Source organism: Macrobrachium nipponense, chromosome 17, assembly GCF_015104395.2.
Source record: "Macrobrachium nipponense isolate FS-2020 chromosome 17, ASM1510439v2, whole genome shotgun sequence".
Lineage (NCBI taxonomy): Eukaryota > Metazoa > Arthropoda > Malacostraca > Decapoda > Palaemonidae > Macrobrachium > Macrobrachium nipponense.
In genome coordinates this window covers 33,692,878-33,711,747 of record NC_087210.1, presented here as the reverse complement: position 1 = coordinate 33,711,747, position 18,870 = coordinate 33,692,878, and the positions used below count along the sequence as shown (strand labels likewise).

General features: G+C 39.7%; 1 long non-coding RNA gene across 1 annotated transcript; it reads left to right on the top strand.

Moving 5' to 3' along the window:
- The first annotated feature begins 760 nt into the window (after positions 1 to 760).
- Positions 761 to 14,564, top strand: LOC135196175 (uncharacterized). Its single transcript, XR_010310340.1, has 2 exons — positions 761 to 843; positions 13,202 to 14,564. It is a non-coding gene; the product is annotated as an uncharacterized LOC135196175 (long non-coding RNA).
- Positions 14,565 to 18,870: the final 4,306 nt, after the last annotated feature.

Here is an 18,870-nt window from a genome sequence, read left to right as displayed (position 1 = left end):
ATTTAAGATGTGTAGGCTTATTGCCTGTCATTGCCTCAAAATATAAGATTTGACGTGTAGGCCTAGGAAGCCCTGGGCATTGCCTCAAAATATAAGAATGTGACGTGTAGGCCTATGCCCTGCCATTGCCTCAAAATATAAGAATTTGACGTGGTAGGCCTATACCTGTCATTGCCTCAAAATATAAGAATTTGACTGTGGTGCCTAAGCCCTGTCATTGACACAAAAGGTATTTCAACAAAATCCATAGACTTTCCCTTCCATTACTGTTTATTTATCGTCATCCTCCACTGGTAGCTAATAGATAGATAGGTAAACTTAATGTGGTAACACATTTGAATTTTGGCAGGAATAATGGAAAATCAGCTGTTTTTTACTTATTGGGGCTTGGGGGCGGGAAGGGGGGGGCCAAGTTTGATTCTTTGGGGGACAGTTGCCCCCCCCCCCCTAAATGACACCCCTTTACTGAGATAATAAGCAAATCGAAAACTATTATTTGTATCAGTACAAAGTTCAACACAACGATTATGATACCTTGTGAAATTCAAGTTTCTCTCATTTTATGGCAAATGCACAGGTAACTAGAGAAAAATGCATTAAGGAAGGCTGTTTTTGGCTAAATAAATCAGGGTTATTAGTGGAAAAGGGAGGGTTGGCAAACTTTTGCAACTTTTCTAGCAATCATTTGGCAACTTTTTAGCCTTGAAAATCTGCAACCCTGACTAAAAAGACACATGTTAAGGATCACGAATGCTTTCATGTGAAAAGGACGTCAGGCAGTCCACCTCTCATTCTGGCTATTTTACCAAATTATTAATACAAATGATATCCATCCCTTGCAAGGTAAGCTTTTTTAAAGTTTGTAATATCACCGTTAGGGCAATTATTTGGAACAGATCATTATCATGAGGATCATAGCAAGACGAGAAATTCCAGTGCAAGAGTTTTTGTTTTTCATGAGATATTTCTGTGTTTGTTTGAGTTGTAACTTAGCGTTTGATAGTGTCGTAAAACGTTAAAAAAATTAGTTTTATACTAAGATTTTTTTTTTTTGCATACAGTTTTTTGCAAATACAGTGCCAAAGGGTACCTCTCCTCATGGAATTTCCACTGCCGAATCATGAATCTTAGACTAGGCTATACTGTAATTTAAGAACGCCTACCCTGGCCCTAAAAATTCTTTTGATAGGAATTATGATTATTTTTTGATAAATATAGCTAGGCTATATGTATATAAATTCAATGGAAAACTTAATTACATAGACTTAGCCTGTACCCTCATTAAACAACCTAACCCTAACTTTGTGGCCTATTGTAACTTAGTCAAAAATCAGCCATGTAAACTTTGCATAGGCTATCCTTAGCGATTTTCTGAAGAAGCCTAGGCTAGACTATCCTGTAAAAGGCACCTTAGCCTAATTTTACCTCATTTTTAGTTTTTTAAGTTTTTCTCAGAAATCTTTTCAGGTAACCTTACCCCCTTGTCATATGTTGTGTAGAAACATTTAGTACTGTTTTTGAGTAGGGTATGAGGGTAGAATCCACACGCTCCAAGCAGGCCACCTATAATCAACGCTAGCCACCCTCCGAAAAAGTACATTATAACGCGTCCTGACACCCGAGATGGGCATCAGTCGCGACTTCTTGTTGGTGAAAACAAAGGAGCTAAAGACTCTACTCTCCTTTCGAAGTAAGTAGTTTCTCCAAAGTTAGAATTAAGGCCAATTTTAAGATTTAAAAACAGCGGTACTGAAAATGGCGCCCTACGGCAGTGAAATCTCACCAAAACGCTTTAGAAATTTTTACTTACAACTAAAATGTTGTTTCGAAGATTGACGCCATCTCGATGTTTACGGAGTCGCTTGTGTCAACAAACTTTCCATTTCCTGTGATAAATCCGCACACCACTTGTACCCACAGACGCTGGAGCACTTTTATCACAACAATCGAAACACGATTTCTCACCAACAACAAGCCAGGAGTAAACAGCTGTTTTGGTAGAAGATGACGAGAAGCGTGCTCTAGCTAATTTTTAAATAAGTAGTAAAACATCAATATTTTACATATTTTATGATGAATAATTTGAAATATTCGTTATTGAAAAAGTAACTCTACTCTGACTCAAATTTAAGTAATTATTTTTCTGAATTAGAACGTTCTTTTAAGTTTCTGTATTATGACGTCACGACATCTTGACTTTCGTACTTATTGTAAATAATTACTATACTCAACTGTCATTGCAGAACAGTTTACCAGTTATTCATGCAGATTGTTATCAGCTATACATGTAATTGTTATAATCGTAATGCGCATATATATCTTTATTATTTACTTTTTTGGATATATGAAGATGTTTTACTGCTGGATTATCGCCGTAGTGTGACGCAATCGTTTTCGGTCCATGGGCCTCTGTCTGTTTTCGCACCATAAGAAATTATGGGGCCGAATTTGCAATGACCAGAAAGTCGTTAAAAGAGGGAAAGTTATTAGCATTGAGGGGCATATGTTTTTTACTGAGAAAAATACAAATTTATTCAATAGCTAGCTTGTAAAAATACTTGTTATAAAAACTTGATTGACAACTAAGCAGCATGTCTACTATGGGTTTTCAGAGACAGTGCAAGCACGTTTTTGGGCAATACCTATTTCTGTAACGAACACTCGTAACAGAACGAGATTTTGTGCTATAGTGCATTACACCCAGTGCCGTAATTTATAAGGGTATCGTGAATCACTAATCGTAAAGAATAACGACACTTGTCCTTGTACCAAGAGACAATAACTCCATTATGCAGAAATGGATACGAACACGTGTATAAAGCTCCACCTACCCTCTCCCCACCCCCCACCCCCCCCTCCACCGCCACCCCCCTCCTTTTCGCCTTCCTTTCTTCCTTCGTTCCTCCGCCTTCCTTTCTCTCTCTCATCTCTCTCTCTCGTCTCTCTCCTCTCCTCTCTCTCTCTCTCGGTCATCTCGTCTCTCTCTCTCTCTCTCGTGTTGCCATTCGGTATGGTGTTGACCCTCCAAACTGGGTATAAGACTACACACAAAACGTTGAAATTGGTGCAATTAGGCTATGTATTGGAAGTATATATACATAAATATTAAAGCAATTTTATCATTATTGCATTACTATGACAACTAGAATTCATGGAAACAGTTTATAATAATGGAACGGCGTATGTGTGAGCCTCCACTAATGTGGCAACGATGATTTTGCATTCTTAGCATGCAAACATTAAAGGTTACATTTATTTCTGGCATACGATTATTAAGAAATTCAAAATACTAATAAAGACTGAAATCAATGAAAAGTGCTAGCAAAAACAAAAAAGCAAAAAAAAAAAAAAAAAAAACGTAGTCGTTCCTCTGCACTTTTCCGTATTCGTTCCTCTATGGTTTTCGGCAGCCAGATGTACGAAAACGTTAGAAACATTTGATTTTATCTACTTTAGAAATATCTGTAATTTTTCGGGGTAATTTGGTTGCAAAAATGGATAATATACATGAATTAAATCAAAATTTTTAAATAAAGTAAATTTAAACTAAATAACGAGTAAAGTAAACAGTTTAGGGAATAAAACTTTGCAGTTTCGTCGTCTGTCGTCGTCTGCTGTTCGTAATTCTGTTATGGCGCGCGCTCTTAGAAACCAGGAACAGCAACGGGTTTAAAGTGCAATGTGGAGTGAACTGAGACCAAAATGTGTATAATAACAAATCAAATAAGCACTGTGGAGTTTCAGTTGTGATGGCAGTAAGGATAAAAACCGCCGATTAACAAGGTAAGAATGAATTCAGTTCAAACCATAACCCCGGGAATAACAAGTTTCATACTTTCACTAATATAGGCAACAAAATGTTGTTTTATTGTGCTGATTACAACTGCAATCTTGAGTAAGATCAATAAACGTTACATACATACGCTAACATTGTTCAAATGAGTGCTGGGAAGGCTGGGGAAAGATGGTGGCCGTCACTGATGAGAACCGTCCATGCAAAACGTAGCCGCCATAGTGGATTTCAAACTGCCTTGAAAACATATTTTACGAAGAGCTCACATGCTTATTTTAGTTCGTATGGGGCTTTCTATATCACAATATGTTGACGAAACTTCAGTCTTTTAAATGGTATGCTTAGAGTTGCAATTGTATTCATGTTTCACCAATTAAATATCGAGTGAATAAGACCCGTCCACCGTGATGAGGGTTGGCCTGTCGTGATATTCTACCCTAAGTGATTTACACCTTATTGTAAATTAATTGATTCCAGGGTTGCTCCATGTTTGATACTTATCCCATTATGAGGAAAGCAATTTCCATAATCTGTAGTCGATAGGGTAAAATATCACAGCAGGCCAAGCAGGCCACCTACAATCAACGCTAGCCACCCTCCGAAAAAGTATATTATAACGCGTCCTGACACCGGAGATGGGCATCAGTCGCGACTTCTTGTTGGTGAAAAACGGAGCTAGAGACCTCTACTCTCCTTTCGAAGTAAGTATTTTCTCCAAAGTTAGAAATTAAGGCCAAATTTTAAGATTTAAACAGAGGGTACGGTATTTCTACAGAAGCAATCCGCTGTGGCTTAGACTATGGCAATTGACTGATTCCTATGTTATTTTAAGTTACTGTAAACAAGATTTAAAAAAGTAATATCCATTCGGCCGGCTGTAACTAAGCAGTAATTGACCTTTGAAAGTTACATAATAGCCGCACCAAACTCAAAGGTATATTAAAGTTTAGTTCCAACCAAACGAAAAAAATATTCCTTACAACCCTTGTAAAGCAACTAAAATAACATAGAAAATGTCAATTGCCATAGTCTAAGTCACCGAAGAACGGTCCTATAGGAAGGTACCAAGTATTCGTTACGGTGAAGGAAATGTAAACACAGCCGCCATGTTTAAATTTCCCCAACCACCACGGAGCCATATGTTCACAAAGGGGGGGGGGGGGTAACGCACAGGTGGTGGGCGGAGTAAGGTGGAAGTACGAGTTGTCTTAGCAGCACCCCCACTGAATAGTAACATACCTTGACGCAACTTTCGGCGAAAGCCTAACACTCACTTTCCTAAAACATAATAATTAAGAATAATGTTTGGAGCTTACCTTAAAGGGGTGTAGGGTACAAAGCAGCAGCTGCCTTTAAGAATGCGTGGAGGCGGGTCTTGGGTTCCTCAAAATGCAGCTTGAAATAAGCAACAGCCAAGTACCCGACGAAGTTTATCATTCTCCTCCCGTATCTTTGGAGTCGACTGCCGGAGTTTCCCTCCACCTCCTTTCAATAGTATTAGTATGGGCACCGGTTTCTGGGGTCCACAAAGTTCATCGAGTGGTTGACTGTCAGTGGACATAACCTTCATCTCGCAGGCAGTCATAGCCCTCCAACAGTCAGAAATAATAGTGGTTACCCCCCGGCACAATGTATTCTTTGATAACTGCAAGCAGAGTCCCACTCGTCCTGTCGGGTACGGGAACAACGAAAAACTCCCGGGTCTGCCTGCAGATACCACCGAATACCCACTGGCCTTCGATGAGGCGACCTACGTTGTATTTTCTTCTCCCAAACTTCGCCTCATCGATTTCAACAATTGTGCCGGGCCCACCTATTTGCTTCTTCTGTTGGAAGCACCAATTAACTATGACCTGAAATAAAAGTCAGTGTTAGAGGAGGTAATTAAGTAGGGTAAATTTCATAATAATACAAGGCAGGTTGTGTATGAGAGAGAGGGAGGGGGGGGGAGAGCGGGGGAAGGAGGGGGTATGAATGGAAAATGGTGAGGGGATAAGCAAAATACTTACTTCCCGGGAGAAGCTGCGGCCCAATCATTAATTGTCGAGTCCGCAGTCCAGTTCTGTCTCGCAACCTTGTAAGAAAAAAAATCACTCATATACAGGTATGCAAGAACAGAACTGTTTCTCAACATCAAGGTGGGACCCAGAAGAACCAAGTGCCCTTAAACAATGAAAAGTAGTAAGAACAGCGTTTTTCGCTTTCTTACTATGTGGTCGATAAGACCGGTCACACCTAAAGGTAAAACGTGGAGGGAAAAATACCAATTATAAACATGAAAATATGGAGTAGGTCATAAATGGATAGGTGTAATATAATATGCCCATGAAATCTAGGGCCGGGTCATATCACGGTTACATGTAAAATCCAACAAACTATTCGTAAGGTATTTACCTAAAGCACTTTTTTTTTTGCAGATCTAGGCGGCACTCATTCCCACAATGGGGGCAAAAGACTGCTTCCTCAGGAGCCGTGGTCCTGGCATAAATAGACAGCCGTCATAATTACCTGAGTATAGGCAGAAAAATCTTTGTACTGAATGGGGGCAAAAGACCTGCTTTCTCAGGAGGTCGTGGTCCTGGCAAAACGATTAGTCGATCATAATTACCTGAGTAAAAGGCAGAAAATCATCTTTGTAACTCATGTAACAATTGTTACATGAAGTTGGCAAAGAGTTCCTGGTGAGGGGCTGGGACGAGCGTGAAGTAGATGCAGCAGTGGATGTCATGGCGGCAGATTCAACAGTGTTGGAGTTCTACAGTTAGGAGGTGGCAGGAGGCCAGACCGTAGAAAACAGGGTAGGAGAGTGGGGTGGAGTAGTAAAAAATGCTTTGATGCTATTGGTTGAGGCAGGGTGGGGCTGAGGTAAATGAACAAGCACTTAACAAGATAAGTTGGCAATGTTAAGGGTAATAAAAGTAAACGGGTAGTTAAGGAACTAAATGTAAATGTGGGATGGGTTCAAAATATGAATTAATACAAATACATATATAAGGGGCCCAGGCCCGAGGGGGTGGGATTTAAGTCCTGGGTGGTAATGTGTAATAGGGCCTATAGTTGTTTTAATAAATACAAAAGACCAAAAAATTAAAACATAGGTTAGCATATAACAAACTAATTAAATTAAAGTAGGGGATGTTGCCTGACCAGGGGTGGGGTTGGACCTGCTGTAACCCCCCTTAAAGAACCAAACCAACCTAACATAACCTAACCTAGCAGGGGATGTAACATTACCTAGTAGGGAACTTAACCTAGTAGGCAATGTTGCATGACCAGGGGGGCTTTGCCCCCAGTACCCCCCCTAAAAGGCCTAACTTAACCTAGTAAGGAATGTAACCTAACCTAGTAGGGAATATTGCCTGCTAACCTAACCTAGTAAGGAATGCAACCTAACCTAACCTAGTAGGGAAATACTAGGCCTAACGTAACCTAGTAAGGAATGTAACCTAACCAACCTAACCTAACCTAACCTAGTAGGGGAATATTGCCTGACCAGGGGGGCTTCTTGCCCCCCCAACCGTACCCCCCTAAAGGCCTTAAAGGCCTAACGTAACCTAGTAAGGAATGTAACCTAACCTAGTAGGGAATATTGCCTGACCAGGGGGGCTTCGCCCCCGTTACCCCCCCACCCCCCCCGTAAAGCCTAACCTAACCTAGTAAGGACGTAACCTAACCTAACAACCTAGTATGGAAATACTAGGCCTAACTAACCTAGTAAGGAATTGTAACCTAACCAACCTAACCTAACCTAACCTAGTAGGGAATATTGCTTGACCAGGGGGGCTTCGCCCCACCATACCCCCCCTTGAAGGCCTAACCTAACCTAGTAAGGAATGTAACCTAACCAACCTAACCTAGTAGGGAACATTGCCTGACCAGGGGGGCTTCGCCCCCCCGTACCCCCCCTTAAAGGCCTAACCTAACCTATTAAGGAACGTAACCTAACCTAACCTAGTAGGGAAATACTAGGCCTAACGTAACCTAGTAAGGAATGTAACCTAAGCAACCTAACCTAACCTAGTAGGGAATATTGCCTGACCAGGGGGGCTTCGTCCCCCCGTACCCCCCTTAAAGGCCTAACCTAACCTAGTAAGCAATGTAACCTATCCAACCTAAACCTAACCTAACCTAGTAGGGAACATTTGCCTGACAAGGGGGCGGCTTTGCCCCCCCCGTAACCCCCCTTAAAGGCCTAACGTAACCTAGTAAGGAATGTAACCTAACCAAACCTAACCTAACCTAACCATAGTTAAGGAACATGTTAACCTCAACCTAAACCTAACCTAGTAGGGAATATTGCCTGACCAGGGGGGCATTCGCCCCCCCATACCCCCGCCCTTGTAAAGGCCTAACCTAACCTAGTAAGGAATGTAACCTAAACCTAACCTAACATAGTAGGGAACCGTTGACCTGACCAATGGGGGGGCTTTGACCCCCCCGGTACCCCCCCTTCAATTAAAGGGCCTAACCTAACCTAGTTGTTAAGGAAACGTAGCCCTAAACCTAAGCCTAGTAAGGAAACGTAACCAAAAAACCCTAACCCTAACCTAGTAGGGAAAATATTAGGCCTAAACGTAAACCTAGTAAGGAATGTAACCCTAACCAACCTAACCTAGTAGGGAATATTGCCTTGACCAAGGGGCTTCGCCCCCCCCGTTAACCCCGCCCCCTTAAAGGCCTAACCTAACCTAGTAAGGAATGTAACCTAACCCTAACCCTAACCTAGTAGGGAACATTTGCCTGAACCGAACAGGGGCTTCGGCCCCCCCATACCCCCCTTCCCCGGCCTTAAAGGGCATAACCTACCTAGTAATGGAATGTAAACCTAACCTAAACCTAACCTAGTAGGGAACATTGCTACCTGGACCTGGGGGCTTTGGCCCCCGTTACCCCCCCACCCCCTTAAAGGCCTAACCTAACCTAGTAAGGAACGTAGCCTAACCTAACCTAGTAAGGAACGTAACCTAAACCGTAACCACTAAGTAGGAAAATATTAGGGCCTAACGTCAACCTAGTAACGGAATATGTAACCTAACCAACCTAACCTAGTAAGGGAATATTGCCTGAACCAAGGGGCTTCGCCCCCACCCCCGTTACCCCCCCTTAAAGGCCTTAACGTAAACCTAGTAAGGAATGTAACCTAACCAACCTAACCTAGTAAGGAATGTAACCTAACCTAACCTAACCTAGTAGGGAATATTGCCTGACCAGGGGGGCTTCGCCCCCCCGTACCCCCCCTTAAAGGCCTAACCTAACCTAGTAAGGAATGTAACCTAACCTAACCTAACCTATGTAGGGAACATTGGCCTGGCCCAGGGGCTTCGCCCCCCGTACCCCCCCTTGAAAGGGCCATAACCTAACCCTAGTAAGGGAACGTAACCTAACCTAAACCTAGTAGGGAAATTTGTTAGGCCTAACGTAACCTAGTAAGGAAATGTAAACCTCAACCAACCTAACCTAGTAGGGAATATTGCCTGACCAGGGGGGCTTTCGCCCCCCTGTACCCCCCCTTAAAGGCCTAACCTAACCTAGTAAGGAATGTAACCTAACCAACCTAACCTAACCTAACCTAGTAGGGATCATTGCCAGACCAGGGGGGCTTCGCCCCCCCGTACCCCCCCTTAAAGGCCTAACCTAACCTTGTAAGGAACGTAACCTAACCTAACCTAGTAGGGAAATACTAGGCCTAACGTAACCTAGTAAGGAATGTAACCTAACCTAACCTAACCTAGTAGGGAATATTGCCTGACCAGGGGGGCTTTCGCCCCCCGTACCCCCCCTTAAAGGCCTAACCTAACCTAGTAAGGAATGTAACCTAACCAACCCAGCCTAACCTAACCTAACCTAGTAGGGAATATTGCCTGACCAAGGGGGCTTCACCCCTGTACCCCCCTTAAAGGCCTAACTTAACCTAGTAAGGAATGTAACCTAACCAAACCTAACCTAGTAGGTAACCAAGTAGGGAATGTAAACCCCCCCCCCCCCCCCCCCCCCCCCCCCCCCCCCCCCGGTACCCCCCACCGTACCCTTGAAGAACTAACCAACCTAGCCTAACCCGGTAACCCCCTTCAAGGAAGTAAAACTAGTAGGTAAACCAACATATAACAACTAAACCTAAGGGTATGTTGCCTAACCGGGGGATGGGATTCGGCCCCAGTAGGTAAAATGACATATAAACCTAAACTTTGAGGGTGTGGAAGTGTTGTAAAATGTAAAAAGTAAACCATACATAACTGCATAATAGTAAGGAAACTGGAAGGAGGTGTAAATTGTAATGTCTGTAAAAGTGTATAATGGAATATATTGAAATGTAGGTTTTATAAGAATAATGGCAAACTATATATTTAAATATTATATATTGAAATGTAGGTTTTATAATAATAATGGCAAACTTTAATATAGGTATTGGTATCGGTGAGAAATGCATTTTAAATGGTTAACGTAAAGAGCCAGTCGTGAATACTGGAAAGGGGAGGGATTGACTTGTGTATAAATGATATAGGGAGTGTGTATGTAATATGCAACGCAATGTGCAATTTACCGTAACAGGTAGGTAGGTAGGTATCGAAACGTCCTAAAACTGAGTTCTATATCAACACGTAGGCATTTTTAGGTGTCTGTCCTCAATTATAACATAATATTTCAAGTTATATATGGTGAAATGATTAGGTGGGGATATTTCAAAACAGTTATTATACAGATACTATGGAAAAATGAAAAGGAATAAACACTAGAATTCACATAACATTTTTAATAAACAAATTAGGTAAATGCTTTTATGTAACTCAACGTATGGTTACCAGCCAGGGTTCCCAGATGACACCACTACCAACCAGCCAAAGTCTACCATGAAACCAGCCAAAATCCTGCCAAATGGAAATCCAAACCAACCCAAATAACCGGCAAATATATATGCGTTATATCTATCTTTATAAATGCATATTTTTTATCATATATATGCTTGTATGGCGGCATCATAGTTTTAGTTAGATAATATAAACTTATATAAGAATGCAGGAAAAAAAACGAGAATGAATTGAAATTTTGAAATGAGGCTCGTTCTCTGAGAATCCGGCAGCCTGTTTTGTGGTCATCTGGTGTGTGTGTGATTTTTATTTTAATTCCTTCTACATATTTTGCTTAAATGTTACCAAGTTTTTACTGAAAACCTATTCAAATTCCCCAGATTTTCCTGAAAACCTTCAAAAATTCCCAATCTGGGGAGAGATTCCTCAAACGTGGGATCAGTGTTTAGCTCAAGTAGAAAGTGTTTGAAAACCAGCCAAAATACCACTAACCAGCCAAAGTGAATTTTTACCCACCAAATTAGGAAAAAAAGCCAAATTTGGTGAGAAACTGCCAAATCTGGGAACCCTGTTACCACCCAATCCTTCACTCAGTCCGGTAGCAATGTAGGGGTCATACTGTAACGTGTTTGGCTAAATACATATATCCCTCCCGTAAACCCCCATTTCTTTCCTCAGTAAGAAGTCTAAGTTTAGGCCAAAAGCTCCCTTACAGTTAGCACATGCGCAGTAGCATTAGCGCATGCGTAGTAGGATTCATTGTTGTGGTAGTAGATAAATATGGATGTGGAACGGCTCCACTATCGCTAGTTTTGTTATTTCTTATTTCCGCCTGTATTTCGTGTTTTTAAAAGTGATAAATGTGGGAAATACCACAATAACACGGCAAAATCTCCCCCAAGTGGTTTCTCCCCCACCCACCCAAAACCCCGGTTTCCCACTGGGGGTCCCCCTTACCATAGGATAGAGTTGGGGTTTTGTCCCCACCCAAAACCCCGGTTCCCAATGGGAATCCCCTTTACCGTAGGATAGAGTTCAAAGGTAAATTAGAGTCGTCCGAATAAATATTACTTCAAATTCTTGTTCAGGAGGTAAAACTGCATAGACAAACCGCAACTGCCATACTCTGGGCCGCCGCGGATAGGTACACTAGATCTACCGAGGGTAGTGAAAAGGGTGGCTACGGCAGTGGAAATCTCACCAAAACGCTTTAGAAATTTTTACTTACAACTAAAAATGTTTCGAAGATTGACGCTATCTTGATGTTTACGGAGTCGCTTGTGTCAACAAACTTCCCATTTCATGTGCTAAATCTGCACACCACTTGTATACCCATAGACGCTGGGGCACTTTCATCACAACAATCGTAAACCCACCTCTGCACTTATTCGTACTTATTCAAGGGGACTACGGCATTCTTTGCGGCGTTTTGCGCTCTTCAATTGTTTATCAGTGTTGTCAATTGGTATGTGTTTACCCTCCAAACTAGGTATAAGACTTACACAAAACCGGGGAAATAAGTGAAATTAGCGTATCTATTTGTAGTATATATACATATTAGAGCAATTTTATCATTACTGCATTACTATGACAACTAGAATTCATCGAAACAGTTTGTAAATGCATCGGCGTATGTGTGACGCTCCACTAGATTGGCAACGATGAGCCATTTTTCCTCACGTCGTCTGCTCGTAAGTATACATCCGAAACATTTGTAATTTTTGGGGGTTAATTTGGTTGCAAAAAAGGGATAATGGACATGAATTAAATAAACATTTTGAAGTAGAGTTAAACTAAATATTGAGTAGTGTAAACAATTAAGGGAATAAAGCTTTGCATCTCATAATCAGTGTTGTCGTCTGCTGCTCGTAACTTTGTTTACGGAGTGAGTGCTTAGGAAACACGAACAGCAATGTGGTTCGAGTGCACTGTGGAGTGAATTAAGACCAAAATGTGTATAATTACAATCAAATAAGCACTGTGGAGTTTCAGTTGTGATGGCAGTAAGGATAAAACCACTGATTACAAGGTAAGAATGAATTCAGTTCCAACCATAACCCCGGGAATAACAAGTTTCATACTTTCACTAATATAGGCAACAAAATGTTGTTTTATTGTGCTGATTACAACTGCAATCTTGAGTAAGATCAATAAACGTTACATACATATGCTAACATTGTTCTAACATTGTTCAAATGAGTGCTGGGAAGGCTGGGGAAAGATGGTGGCCGTCACTGATGAGTACCGTCCATGCAAAACGTAGCCGCCATATTGGATTTCAAAACTGCCTTGAAAACATATTTTACGAAGAGCTCACATGCTTATTTTAGTTTGTATGGGGCTTTCATATATCACAATATGTTGACGAAACTTCAGTCTTTTAAATGGTATGCTTAGAGTTGCAATTGTATTCATGTTTCACCAATTAAATATCGAGTGAATAAGACCCGTCCACCGTGATGAGGGTTGGCCTGTCATGATATTCTACCCTATATTTTTGTGAAGTCTCTCAATATAAAGAATTATTTTTTTGTTGTAGTTTTAAACTACTCACTTGTATTGTTTTCTGGAAATAAAAATTAGATAAAATTAATATTTCCAGGGGATCTAGTCCAGGAGTTCTGAAGACGGTAAATTAACCAAGTCCAGGAGACTAGGCCTGGGAGAAATTTGGCATGATGTAATGAGCAATAAAGAAACAAGCTGAATACCAGGAATTTTCTTCAATACCCCTTAAATGGAAATCAGCACTTCAACTGCCTCCCAGTGGGAAGACATCACCTGGCCTCATCAGTAGTAAGACCCATACACACAAGGAATATCATGTAATAGCAGGTAGGACAGGCCTACCCTATTTCCCAGGCAGCATAAACGTCAGTCTTCATACCCACTGTGTCAACAATGACACAGTACCATTCTCCGACCCGTGTCTCCAGGCAAGAAGACTGACAAAAGTGTATAGGGTAATAACAGTGTACAATCAATGTGTACAACCCCAAAAAAAGTACATTATAACGCGTCCTGACATCGGAGATGGGCATCAGACGCGACTTCTTGTTGGTGAGAAATGGAGCTAAAGACCTCTACTCCGGTGTCAGGACGCGTTATAATTTACTTTTCTTGGGGTTGTACACATTGATCGTACATGGTCCACCCCTGTACCATGCGGTTTTTTACCCTATGCATACAAATAGTATTATTATTCTCGTATCTTAATGTCGTGGCAGGGAAAATCCTCCCGCGACATTTGGTGGCAGCGGTGGGATCTGTAGCCCTGTGCTATTGATCCAGACCCTCTGTGCCTATTTATTATGTAGGTCACTTAAAATGTTTTGTCGTATTGTATGCATTTCATTGTACAATATTGTTGATTTTTGTCTGATTAAGGTCATGACTTGTTTACATGCATATTCATTATTTCTGTAGGAAGATGTACGGCATTGTCTCTTGATGTAGTTTACTTTGTATTATTTGATTATATATGTTAGTGTTTGAAATATTGTAACAATGGCGACTGGAACTGATGAATCATATATTGATCTAATTCAGTTAGAACAAGAAACACAACAAACATTACAGACAGTTAAGAGCTTCACTCAATCCTACCAGGACATTTGGTCTCAAGTGGGAGATTTAACAAATCAAATCAAGGACTTGGACCAGAAGTTGGTTGACATACAGGGTACAATACAACACTTAACACCCAGCCATAATAACACTTAACCATCCATAATGTCTACACCACATACGTCTCACATTTCAAGTAATGAACAAAGGAATAATGTAAAACATTTTGTACAAGAATTCACATAGTGCCCTGGTTGGGAATGTGATTGTGGTCTTATGGGTCTTGTCTTATAGGATATTGTCAGAGTTTTGCTCTTGTACTGGTTTGGTACATCTTAGAGGATAGAGTACACCACTTTCCAAACCCCTTTGAGATTCAAGTTTAGAGTCGTTTCTAACCAAGAGCTCTGGTGAGTTTGATAATCATTAGGATGCCTCAATAGGAGTAAATTCTGTCTTCACATGTGGAGAACTCTTTTGTTGCATAGTGATGTGACATCCTGTGTAAGTGGAGTCAATCTAACCCCAGTATTAGACTAGACAAAGCTATTAGGAAAGCTGTACTGAACGCACACCTATAGGGTAGTGTCCCCATTTAGTACTCAAGTATATCCTTGTTTTATGTTGTTGCGAATGCCCGTTTAGTCTCTAGTTGAGATCATTGCTTGTTTCTACCGTACAAGACCTGTTTTTCCGCAGTCGCAGACCCATCTAAGGAGCTGTTTGGTTCCGTTAGGAAAAGTTGTCCTTGATATTAGATTGGACATGAATCAATTCTTCCCCGAGGGAAAAGCTTTGTAATGGGAAAAATATTACTTTAATTATTAGTGATTTATTTAGGAATTGATTCATCGTCCTCCTCTAAAATCTTTAAACAGCCGACGTAAAAGTGATTGGAACTGTGAAATGTGTTCATTTCTGTTGTGGACAGGAGTGTGGCAGTGTAGCCAGTCCCTTGTTTTGTTTTTCTTTCGCTCTGAGTATGGGAACGCTGCCCTGAATCTTTCGTCTGCTTTTGGTAACACTAAAAGACACATGTAAGGATCACGAATGCTTTCATGTGAAAAGGACGTCAATCAGTCCACCTCTCAATCTGGCTATTTTACCAAGTTATCAATACAAATGATTATCTATCCCTTGCAAGGTAAGCTTTTAAAGTTGTAATATCACCGTTAGGGCATTATTTGAAACAGATCATTATCATGAAAGAACAGTAGCAGACGAGAAATTCAAGTGCAGAGTTGCCTGCCCAGTCAAACATGTTGCAATGCCTTAACGAGGAAAATTTTCGTTGTCGTGAAAGATGCTTCACGTTCATTAGTTGTCATGAAATTTTGCTGTGTTAGTTTGAGTTGTAACTTAGCGTTTGACAGGGTTGAAAACATTAAAAAAGCAGTTATAAGTGTTTTGTTGGTATAAATTTTTCTGCAAATACCAGTGCCAAAGGGTACCACAAAATGGAAATTTCCACTGCCGATCATGATCTTAGACTAGGCTATACAGTAATTTAAGAAGGCCAACCCTAGACTAATCCTGTTTGAATGAGGGATTATGACTATTTTTGCTAAATATAGTTAGGCTATATGTATATAAATTCATGGAAAACTTAATTACATAGGACTTAGCCTATACCCTCATTAAACTAACCTAACTTTGTGGCCTATTGTAACCTAGTCATCAAAAATCAGCCATGTAAACTTTGCATAGGCTATCCTTGATTTCTGAAGAAGCCTAGGCTAGACTATCCTGTTAAAAGGCACCTTAGCCTAATTTTACCTCATTTTAGTTTCAAGTTTTTCTCAGAAACCTTTCAGGTAACCTTACCCCTTGTCATATGTTGTATAGAAACGTTTAGTACTGTGTGGAGTAGGGTATCAAGTGATGTACACCTTACTGGAAATTAATTGATTCCATGTTTGATACTTATCCTGTTATGAAGGAAAAGCAATTCCCATAATCTGTAGTTGATATATATTTTTTTTTTGAAGTCTCAATATAAAGAGTTATTTTTTTGTTGTAGTTTTAAACTACTCACTTGTATTGATTTCTGGAAATAAAAAATTAGATAAAATTAATATTTCCAGGGATCTAGTCCAGGGTATCTAATCCAGAGATCTAGTCCAGGAGTTCTGAAGACTAGGTAAATTAACCAAGTCCAGGAGACTAGGCCTGGGAGAAATTTGGCATGATGTAATGAGTAATAAAGAAACAAGCTGAATACCAGGAATTTTCTCAATACCCCTAAAATGGAAATCAGCACTTCAACTGCCTCCCAGTGGGAAGACCTCACCTGGCCTCATCAGTAGTAAGACCCATACACACAAGGAATATCATGTAATAGCAGGTAGGACAGGCCTACCCTATTTTCCAGGCAGCGTAAACGTTAGTCTTCATACCCACCATGTCAACTATGACACAGTACTATTCTCCGACCTGTGTGTCCAGGTAAGAAGACTGACAAAAGTGTATATGTACAGTAGTATTCTTCTCGTATCCTGGTAATGTCATGGTGAGGGAAAATCCTCCCGCGACATTTGGTGGCAGCTGTGTTGGATCTGTAGCCCAGTGCTATTGATCCAGACCCACTGTGCCTATATATTATGTAGGCCACTTATAATGTTTTGTCGTATTGTGTGCATTTCTATATGCAATATTGTTGATTTTTATCTGAGTAAGGTCATGACTTGTTTACATGCATATTCATTATTTCTGTAGGGGGATTGTATGGCATTGTCCTTTAACCCTTAAACGCCGAATGGATGTATTAAACGTCGAGTCAAAATGTCCCCCGTATGTCGAATGGACGTACCATACGTCGACTCAAAAAAGTTTTTTTTTTTAAATTCGCGGAAAAATACTTATAGGCCTACCAGCCGAAAACTTTTGAATCACGCACCTTGGGGGATGCTGGGAGTTCATGGATCAAGGCGTTGTTTTGTTTACAATTGTTACGCAGGCGCGCAAGCGCGAATTTCTTTCTTATCGCACTAAGAAGTATCAGTGACACATCTCAAAAATTATTTCGTCACTTTGACATAATTTTTGCACCGTTTTAAATTATCCGTTACATGAAGTATTATATATGAAAATGTGCGCAATTTCATTTAGAATACAACAAAAAATACTCATGATTGTAGCTTTTATCAGTTTTGAAATATTTCCATATAAATAACGATGTGCCAAAATTTCAACCTTCGGTCAACTTTGACTCTTCCGAAATGGTCGAAAAACACAATTGTAAGCTAAAACGCTTATATTGTAGTAATATTCAACTATTTACCTTAATTCTGCAACAAATTGGAAGTCTCTAGCACAATATTTCGATTTATGGTGAATTTATGAAAAAACTTTTTCCTTACGCCCGCGCGGTAACTCTTCCAAAAAAAATCATACATGCGATTGTGGTAATGTTTGCACCATTTAAAAATTAGCCGTTACATAAAGTTTTATATATGGAAATGTGCGCAATTTCATGCACAATAGAACTAAAAACAACCCATGGTTGTAGCTTTTATCAGTTTTGAAATATTTTCATATAAAAAATTATACGTGACAAATTTTCAACCTTCGGTCAATTTTGACTCTACCGAAATGGTCGAAAAACGCAATTGTAAGCTAAAACTCTTATATTTTAGTAATATTCAATCATTTACCTTCATTTTGTAACAAATTGGAAGTATCTAGCACAATATTTCGATTAATGGTGAATTTATGAAAAAAATAACATTTTCTTTACGTCCGCGCGGTAACTCTTCCGAAAAAATCATATGTCGATTGTGGTAATGTTTGCACCATTTTAAATTAGCCGTTACATAAAGTTTTATATATGAAAATGTGTGCAATTTCATGTAGAATACAACAAAAAATAATTGAAGGTTGTAGCTTTTCTCTTTTTCGAAATATTTACATATAAATCCCGATAAATAGAAAAAAAACCATGTTTGGTCAACTTTGACTCTACCAAAATGGTCGAAAAACGCAATTGTAAGCTAAAACTCTTATATTTTAGTAATATTCAATCATTTACCTTCATTTTGCAACAGATTGGAAGTCTCTAGCACAATATTTCGATTTATGGTGAATTTATGAAAAAAACTTTCCTTCCCTCTTGACGCGCGTAAGTTCTATATTCTCCACCATAAATCTCCGAATTGCGTACATCGCATTCTCAGAAAATTTGCTCCGTTTTATATTTAGGCATTTCATAGAGTTTTATATATGAAAATGTACGCAATTTCATGTAGAATAAAAGGGAAAATATTTGAAGGTTGTAGCTTTTCTAATTTCCGAAATAATTGCATATAAAAAAAATTCGACATTTTGTCAACTTTAACTCGTCTGAAATGGTAAAAAACTGCAATTGTAAGCTAAAACTCTTACAGTATCGTAATATTCCATCATTTAACTTCATCTTGAAATAAATTTGAAGTCTCTATAACAATATTTAGATTTATGGTGAATTTTAAAAAATATTTTTTTCTACGTCCGCGTGTTACGAATTCATGCATCATTTTGTGATAATATTTTCTCTGTGTTGCTTTTATCGTTTTACAATGTGTTATATACCAAAAAGATTGCAATTTAGTTTACATTACAACGATAAAAAAAGTAACTTGTTACCTTTAACCGTTTTGCGCACAGCGCGATTTGAATACAATTATAAATGAAATTTCATTTTTGCGCTATCATATATCGCATTATTTA